General features: G+C 48.2%; 1 protein-coding gene across 1 annotated transcript in view; it reads right to left on the reverse strand.

The window, feature by feature from the left end:
• LOC143291642 (uncharacterized) overlaps positions 1-7,500 on the reverse strand; it is a 363,649-nt gene that overhangs the window by 66,140 nt on the left and 290,009 nt on the right.

Consider the following 7,500-nt stretch of genomic DNA (forward strand, 5'->3'; position numbering starts at 1 on the left):
AAACGGATGGACAGATGGATGGAGAGACAGACGCACGGATGGACTAAGAGACTGACAGACGAAGGAATGGACGGACAAACGGATGAATGGATGGATGGATGGAGAGACGGGCGAACTGATGGGCGGACGGACGATTGCGTGGAGAAACAGCGGACGGATGGACTGAAGGAAGAATAGATGGAGACATAGATGGAACGACAGACAGACGGACGGACGGATGGAAATACAGACAGAGGAAAAGACAGACAGACAGAAAGAGGAATAGGCGGAGGGACAGAGGGACAGATCAGTATGTGTATCAGTCGCTCAAGGAGGCGTCACTGCGTTCGGACAAATCCATATACGCTACACCACATCTGCCAAGCAGATGCCTGACCAGCAGCATAACCCAACGCGCTTAGTCAGGCCTTGAGATCAACAGACGGACAGAAGGATGGAGAGACAGACAAGGGGACGGACGGACGAACAGGTGGAGCGACTGACGTAGGGACAGACAGATTGACGAATAGGAGGAGATACACAGGGACAGACCGACAGACAAACGGACGGATGGAGAGACAGACAGACAGACAAACGAACAGGTGGGAGAGACAGAGGGACAGACGAACAGACGGATGGATGGAAAGACAGACAGGGGAACAGACAGACGGAAGGACGGACGGATAGAAGGAGAAACAGAGGGATAGACAGACGGAAGAATGGATGGATCGCGGCGGAGGAGGGGGCGGTTGGAAGAGTGGGCGGAGGGTGGTACAGAAGGGAGATCAGTGTGTGTATGTGTGATTGGTCTGACAAGACAGGCTGTGTGTGTGTGTGTGTGTGTGTGTGTGTGTGTGTGTGTGTGTGTGTGTGTGTGTGTGTGTGTGTGTGTGTGTGTGTGTGTGTGTGTGTGTGTGCATAACCGAGGGATGGAGGGAAATGTTAGTTCATATCACTGAGGAAAGGGGATAGATGTCTTGTTTATCCCACGTATGTACGCAAAAATCACGGAGATACGGTATGAAGCTCTACTATCTACCTACCAGTCTGGTAACCCGTTTCTGTTCACCACACGGTCGTAAAATAAAAAGAAACAACAACAGCAACAACGACAACAAATGAATAGATGACTAAAAGAACGAATGAATGGATATATAAATGAATAATAAATAATTAGATGACGAAACGAATGAATGACTGGATAAAGAAATAAATAAATAACAAATTATTCAATTTATCAATTAATCAATTAACTAATTAATTAATCGGTATGTTAATGAATTAACAACCATAATAATTATCGTTCATCAGCTGTCACAATGAAACTGAACCGCAACGATTCAGCACACTATAAGATTGAGTTTTAAATACCAAGGATGAAACAGAGAGTGCGGACCGATCCGCTATATGCTGGAACACATCTACTTGAAAGGGAAAAAAAAGGCAAACAGCATACCATAAGCTTTTATTAAGCTCGCTGGTGTTCTTTTGTCATTGCTTAACATTTGTACGTTTTCTTTTGTAAGGTCTTATGGCTTCGGCTGTAGCGTTGTTAAGACTTTTCCTAGCTCAAGTCTATGAAATCAAAGCAGACTAAGGAAAGGAACATTCATTCTTCCTTAACGCCAAGCAAACTCAGCTGTTAAGAATCGCTCATACTTCAACCCCCCAGCCCTTCCCACCAAAAGGAGGAGTTTGTATTATACTCCATGTTTGGTGTTACATATACTTACCATGTCAAACTGATGCAAACTAGGCCTATCGGTTTGCTCTGCTTGGCCAAATTTCGCGCGGTTAACAGTGAAAAGACGAGCCGTCTTGGCCCGGTCCGCTCTTAGCCAATCAAACGCCTCTAAAAGCTATAAGCGCTGAATCATTCCTTTGGCCAAGGCTCTCCACGCCATCTTGTCAGGTTTACGCTCTGTCTCGTCTTTCGCTTTTTTTTTTTTGGCTATTAAACGTATTCATTTGGGCCAATGCCAGGAATATTGTTCATTCAATGTCGACGCTGCCTGTGAGACATCCATATCTTATCTCGCGTGTGCTCCTCCCACCCCCCCTCCCCTTCCCCCATTTCAACCCTACAACCAAATTTCCTTAGCCACCACCACCGCCACCCCTCCTTCGTTTCGTCTTATCTCCCCTGATTCCGTTAATTACAAGGACGATACAATTCATTTCAATTACCCCCCCCCCCATTCCCTTCTACGCTAAAAACCTTGACATACGGCTGCGTCAGATTATATACATAATATATATATATATATATATATATATATACATACATATGTGACTTTGACTCTCTCTCTCTCTGTGAGGGGGGCATGGGGGGGGGGGAGGTGAGGGGGAACTGGGGGGTGGGAGAGGTGGGGGGAGGGGAGGGCGGGTGGGGGTGGGGTGGGGGGGGGGGTGGGTGGGAGCGAAAAGTGTGAGAAAGAGAACGTTCTCGTGTGTGTGTGTGTGTGTGTGTGTGTGTGTGAGTGTGTGTGTGCGCGCGTGTGCGTGCGTGCGTGCGTGCGTGCGTGTGTGTGTGTGTGTGTGTGTGTGTGTGTGTGTGCGTGTGTGTGTGTGTGTGTGTGTGTGTGTGTGTGTGTTGTATAAACAGAAAAAAGAGTACCCACTATCTACGAGGTGGACGTGAAGGGAAGACAGACTTTCAACAAACAGTACACGTCACGGGAAGACAAGAGCCGAGTTATAACCGACAGACAACAGACACGCCTTTAACTTCAAATTAACCGCCCCTGCAATCTATATCTAAAAAAAATATAAAAAAAAGAAGAAGCAAAGAAAGAAAAAAAAGAGAAAGAAAGAAAGGAAAACAACAACAAAAAACCACACCAAAAAACACGTTCCGCTTCTAAAATCCCACGAGTGCCTTTAAAAATCACCCGTACCGCCCCGGCCCTAAAAAGAAAAGGGAGGGGTAAAAAATACACCTGCTCCTATAATCCAACGCGTGCCCTTGAAAACATACCCCCTCCCCTGCCCCCCCAACCCCCCCCCCCCTCCAAAAAAAAGTGTAACAAAAAACAACAACATATTGAAAGGTGGAAACAGAAGATACAGCTTCGCCTCCTCTTTTCGACTGTTTAATATAGATAAAGAAACAGATAAATAGATGGATAGACAGATACTCTTGGTGATAAAATCAACACAGGTGCCCGACCACTGCTCTATTTTTCTCGAAAAGAAACTCAGGTTCCCAGGCGCCACTTTCCCCACCCACAAGCCCCCCCCCCTCCCCCCCACCTCATCACCCTCACTCCCTTTCTACAATGCCACCAATACATCTTCTCGTCCCTTTCTTGACAGAGAAGGGGTGGGGGGTGGGGGGTGAGGGGTGCGTGGGCGGCTGTGTGAACAGTAACGACGGCAGCATAAATCTTCAGACTGACATTTACATTACAGGGGCACCCAGACTGCAAAACAAACCTCGAAGATTTGTCAAGGTTGTTGCAGTGAAATTATTACCTACGCACAATGTCTCGTTCTCTCGCTCTTAAAAGGGAAAAAAAAGTTTTATCAGTTGATTTTCTTTCATTTGTTTAATCAAATCAGTGTGTAGATTCAGAGAACGCGGTGTGCAGTTTCCTGACCATAAACGAACAAGCGCAGCAAAATTTGTGGAAACGAAACAAAACAAAATCCTATCGCCATCTCGCTAAATAAACCTTATCATGAGGACGCCCGGCAGGGTCACATCACCCCTTCCTCCCTCACAGCCAATCGTCTGCCAGTGATGCATCACGTGACTGTCTGTCTGGCCAATCAGAGAGCCGGACAGACAGGCGACGTCTTCAACCACCACCAGACAGAGACAGTGATTGGTTGAAATCGCCGCCCCGATAAAGTTACGGGTCATCACGGACCACAGCCAGAGATAAACCTGACCCTTAACAGCAAAAGCTAATAGGTAGTTAAACTCAAACCTCCACCAGATTATGGGAGAAAGTGAGTTAACGAACGGAGTGGCTGGTTCAGTGGCTACAGACCGTGCGGGTCACACCTACAGATCTCGGTATGCAAACAGAAAAGATTAATTCCGATGGCGATCCATGTTGAAGGGAAAGAGAGGCTGACCGAGAAACACTTGGCGAAGAGACCTCTGAGCAGACACCAAGAAGATTGGCCTTACCAAGATAGGGGCCCTATGGAGAAGGAGGAGAAGAAGAAGAAGAAGAAGTAGGAGGAGGAGAAAAAGAAGAAGACGAAAGAAGAAGGAGGAGAAGGAAGAGGAGGAGGAGGAGAAGAAGAAGAGGAGGAGGAGAGGGATAAGAAGAAGAAGAAGGGGGAGGAGGAAGAAGAAGAGTAGAAGAAGAAAGAAGACGCAGAAACAGGAGGAGGAGGAGGAGGAGGAGGAGGAACAGGCAGAGGAGGAGAAAGAAGAAGAAACAAGCATCAGGTGAACAAGAAGGAGGAGGAGGAGGAGGAAGAGGAGGAGAACTAGAAGCAGAAGAAGAAGAAGAAGAAGAAGAAGAAGAAGAAACAGGTATACAGCGCAGACCGTCAAGATGTTTACGGACTGTTTACGGACTGTATACTCATCTGAGTCACGTGGTCACAACACCACACAGCAGAGAAAACGCCCAGTTTTCACCCACGTAGCCAACACCAACATGACATCTTTCCTGTTCTGTATCTCCCTCTTATTTGAAGTGCAGACAGATCACTCACACATGCGCGCGCGCACGAACGCACACACACACACACACGCACGCACGCACGCACGCACACACACACACACATACACACAGAGATAGAGAGAGACTGGGTAGGACAGAGACAGAACAGACTTGTGGAAGAACAGAGTTGTAAAGGAAGGGAGAGAGAGCGGGAGAGAATGAAAGAGAGGGGCCATAGAGAGAGAGAGAGAGAGAGAGAGAGAGAGGACACACACACACACACACACAGGGGAGGAGAGAGAGAGAGAGAGAGAGAGAGAGAGAGAGAGAGAGAGAGAAAGAGAGAGAGAGGAGAGACAGACAGATACGCTGTGACATGAGACATTTAATCACTGGAGGGGGGGGAGTAAAGAGAGAAAGAGACCCACGGAAGCTAAAGAAAGAAGACGAGAAGAGAAGAAAAATACAACCACCCCGAAACTCCAAACACATGACCACTTCCACCTTCCCTTTTTATCTCCCTTGAAGAAAATCTACACCTTAATAGTATCATAGTCCAGCAGACCACTACCACCTTTCTCCCTCTTATCCCGTACGCTTCAGCACTTTGCACAAGCTTCAAAGGAGAGGGAAGAGAAGAAAAACGGAAACAGGAAGCGGAAATGGCCTTCGAAGCAGCGAACCAACCCATTTTGGTCGGTCGTACGCTCCTCTTCTTCATACACCTTCCTCTCTCTGCCTCCACGCCCCTGCCTCTCCCCCAAGGACAGTATCGCCCAAGAGCAGTACATCTCTCTCTCTCTCTCCACCCCCCTGTCTCTCCTATCACCAGTGTACCCGGCAAAGAAGCCCTACCCCCGCATAATCCTCTCCCCTGATCCTCACCAGTATCATATAGCCGAATAAACGTGTAACAGACAGATAGGAGAAATCAACAACAACACAGAGAAGAAAAAAAAACAACAAAAACTGTGCGTGGAGGCAACGTCCTACTACAGTTTGTTTTGATGGTAGATATTTCAGAACAGACCCAGGCAGTGCTAAGAGCAGTATGAAGTTCAATCAAGGTTTGGGGGTCGGCGGGGCGGGTGGAGAGAGAGAGAGAGAGAGAGAGAGAGAGAGAGAGAGAGAGAGAGAAAGAGAGGTTTTGATATTTTATTGTCATTACCTGCATAGATCTATTGACGAGAGAGAGAGAGAGAGAGAGAGAGAGAGAGAGAGAGAGAGAGAGAGAGAGAGAGAGAGAGAGAGATTGCGAGTGATTTTTTATTTTTTTTTGCTGCCCCATCCTCTGCACCGTTTCAGTGGCATTACTCCCACGCCGCTCATTTAGATTCCCCCATACAAGGCCACACCCAGGTTGGTCCGTCACAGTTCCAGCGTCGGCAGTCCGCAGGGAACCATCGATGTCAGGTCGCCAAGAAGCTACGCACCAGAGGAGACCCTGCACTGCTGCTGAGTCACTTCGGTGGAGTTCAGTGGTGCCTGTTCTGATTTAACGTACTTAGGACCCACCTAACGACAATAATGGCTTAGTCGCGGAGCCAGATTGAGTGAGCATCCCTCCCAGAGTGGAGACCACCACCACGTCCCTCAAACAGCAGCCCACCATGAATCTGCCGAACTGAAGACATTGGCAGGACTCACCCCAAGCACGGAAGTGGAGGGGCATCGAAACTGAGGTTACCATGAGAGCAGGGCATGAAAGGCCACAGCTTTGAGACTTTATATTGATGATGATGAAGGAGGAGGAGGATGACGATGACGATGTTGCTATGAAGGTCCATTTTGGTTTGGGACTGCGTGACCAGGCTGTACTCTACGCTTCCTGTCCCGGCGTTAACCGGGCCCGAGAGATAGACACTTGCAGTGTTGGTCAGGTAATTTAGGCAACACACCCAAAGATGCATCACTGAAGTGGATGGCACTCGACTGTGTGGTCCCAGTCTCCCAAGTTAAACCCACAGCACACTCAACTCTGGGATTCGAACCCGCGTCTCCCCAGCCGTCAGTCCGCGACGCTAACCACTTCGCCACGGATGCTGGTGAGATTGCGAGTGATTTGTTTATGTTAAGGCTTCACTGTGCGGAAGACAGACACACGCAAACACGGAGAGACATGTACATTGCTCTTGGGCAACACACACACACACACACAGATAGAGAAAGACAGAGAGAGAGGCAAAGAGGGACAGAGAGGTTGGGAGAAGGGGAGATAAGAAGGAAAGTATGTAGGAGAGCAGCGTATTCTCACCAAGGAGTGCCGATACATTCTAGTTTTGAAACAACCCCACAGTGGACATACAGAGCATGACTAAAACGTTGTTAAATCGAGCGAAAAACTACCCCCTACCCCCAACTCTCGCATCCCATCACCTCAAAAATGTTCTCCCTCCTCCTACAATTCCCACCCCCCCACTCCAACTGTTTCCCTCCTCAATGGTTTTCGTATAACCAAGCGCTTTGCACAATGTTATTTCATATGATTAGTTTCTGAGGGTTCTTTTCAAAGGAAATGACAAGGGGGGTGTGGGGGGGGGGGGGAGACCAGAAGAGGCAGCAATGCAGTAGGAGGAGAAGGGGTGCAGGGGGAGAAATCGCTGAGGAGGAAGAAGTGGAGAAGGAGGAAGAGGAAGAAGTGAAGGAGGAAGAGGAAGAAGGAGGAAGAGGAAGAAGTGAAGGAGGAAGAAGTGGAGAAGGAGGAAGAGGAAGAAGTGAAGGAGGAAGAAGTGGAGAAGGAGGAAGAGGAAGAAGTGGAGAAGGAGGAAGAAGTGGAGAAGGAGGAAGAGGAAGAAGTGGAGAAGGAGGAAGAGGAAGAAGTGAAGGAGGAAGAAGAAGGAGGAAGAGGTGAAGGAGGAAGAAGTGGAGAAGGAGGAAGAAGGAGAAGGAGGGAGAG

Source organism: Babylonia areolata, chromosome 17 (assembly GCF_041734735.1).
Source record: "Babylonia areolata isolate BAREFJ2019XMU chromosome 17, ASM4173473v1, whole genome shotgun sequence".
In the NCBI taxonomy this organism is placed as follows: Eukaryota; Metazoa; Mollusca; class Gastropoda; order Neogastropoda; family Buccinidae; genus Babylonia; species Babylonia areolata.